General features: G+C 40.0%; 1 long non-coding RNA gene across 1 annotated transcript in view; it reads right to left on the reverse strand.

The window, feature by feature from the left end:
* LOC106148701 overlaps window positions 1-2204 on the reverse strand; it is a 4855-nt gene that overhangs the window by 1056 nt on the left and 1595 nt on the right. The window lies entirely within an intron of this gene.

A 2204-nucleotide genomic window follows, 5' to 3' on the forward strand; every position in this document is an offset into this window, starting at 1 on the left:
TCTCTCTCTCTCTCTCTTTCTTTCTTTCTTCTTTTATTTTTCTGAGACAGGGTCTCACATGTAGTCTTGAGCTCACTATATAGCTCAGGCTGACCTTGAAGAACTCGTGAGGATCCTCTTGCCTCAGCCTCCCCAGTGCTGGGCTTACAGTCATGTGCCACCACACCTGGCTACAGTAGACATTTTAAATACCAAAACAACAGGGTGAGACATTTGGGGACAGGCCGCGGTTCATCAGACAGTCTGTTCCAGTGTTTGGGTCTGCCTGGAACTTCTTTGTTTGTTTTACAAAATTCTCAATCTAAACCTGTCTTTTGGGTTCCTAGTGCCTCTGGCTCTTCCATGAATTGCATGGGAAATGGCTTTTAACCACTCCCTGTAGTTGTTTCTCTTCTGTCTTCCTGGCTCTACCCTCACCTGGTCCCCTCTCTCTCAGCAGCAATTGCCATCTGCCATTGCCTCCTACTATTGATCAGATTGTCTGGCTTTTGCCCACCAGGAGGCCATTTCATCCAACACAGGTCTTTTGTTGTTTTTTTTTTTTTTATTGGAAAGAGACAAGTTGCCTAGCATTTCAAAGAATGAAAGGTTAAATAAAAGCATTTTTCTTGAGTCTTAAAACTCCTCTTGGCTCTATGCAACATTGAATTGCCACCTTTCCAAAGAAAATGAAAGGCCTAGATCATTAGTTTACAAACTTTATGAGTCTTTGAAATTCTTATGGGCTGTTTTTCATGCCTTTGACTCCAAACCCACATTGCAGGATTGGGGCAGTGCCAGCTGCTGGTGGACCAGATGCAAAACAAACATGGCCCAAATGGCATGTTATTTTTCTTTCAAGGAACCCTTAGGGGTATTGCTAGTCAGAGCCAAAAGACAGGAAGGAAGACCACATCTATTACCTTCAAGTGAGCAAATTCTGATGCCAGAAAGAAAATGGAAGAGAAAAGCAAGCTAACAAAATTGTTCGTAGATGGAGCGGACTGAAACAAGCAAAAATTGTGAAACACAGGGCAGGCCCGGGCTATCTGCACAGAATGTCACGTCAGGACATTGTAAAATGACTCCTTAGGGCCCAGGGACCAGTCCCATGTCTCCTGGCCCCAGAAATATACAGTCATGTGAAGTCTTACTTCAGAGGATCTTTTCAACTGAACTGGGAGAAAATCTGTGTGCCTTTTGCGGGTCCTGGTAATATAGCCAGCCAGTAAACTTTGAAAGTCAATTCACCAGAATAAGGCATTTAATGAAATCAATCTAGAGTCCCAATTCCAGGTTAGTTTTCTAAGAAATAACAAAACTTTGTGATTTGGAAGTGCTCTTTGATGTAATGTATGTTGACCCCTTCACTCCAGAATGAAGGTACTGAAACCAATGTACAGATGAAAAGTATTTTTTCCACAATCAACACAAGAGCCATAGCCAATTTATAAGCTAGTAATAAAAAAAATGTCAAATTTATTTAACGGAATTTTGCATGACATTGGAGGCTTCAGAAATGAAGACCTAAAGATCCGTGGAAAGCTGAGCATTTTTATTCACAGGTGCATTAAAGAGCAGACAGTCACGTTGACGTATGACTGGATAAAAAGGGTAGGACCAAATGGCAGCAAGTTGGGGGTGAACTCCACAAGACTTGTTTGACATTCTTCTGGGCCTTTCTGTGTAACCTTCCTCCCAGGGATGGGACAGAACCCTCTGGAATAAAGGTCTTTTGACCTATTTTTAAGCAAAATAAATGAGAAAACTCCTTCATGATCATGTTTCAAGTACAAATCTTGAGAAGGGTCAGAGAATCTTGTTTCTGAAACCCTCTCAGTCTTTTTCAGTTCAAAGTACCTTAAGGTCATTTTATGAGCCCTGATATGTAAATGGGCAGACTTGCTCACTTTAGAAAAAATACTAAGTGAAAATTTAATACAAATGTATGCTATACTACATACTCTGTTAAAGGAAAATTTAAATTTTAGACATGTCTGTAATCTCTGTGAACTACACATGCATACATATACATATTTACAAAGTTCAGAAAACCATACAGAATATGACTGATTTTGTAAAGGACGCTGAACTAATGATTGGAGGTCATTTATTCATCAAAGAACTTCACCCTGTAAAACTTTCTAGAGCACTTAATCCTAATGTAATTGAAGCATATGTTGCATACTATAACTTTTCAGGAAAGCAAAGTTTCAATCACTCAT

Source organism: Chinchilla lanigera, unplaced genomic scaffold, assembly GCF_000276665.1.
Source record: "Chinchilla lanigera isolate Chin_1 unplaced genomic scaffold, ChiLan1.0 scaffold00026, whole genome shotgun sequence".
In the NCBI taxonomy this organism is placed as follows: Eukaryota; Metazoa; Chordata; class Mammalia; order Rodentia; family Chinchillidae; genus Chinchilla; species Chinchilla lanigera.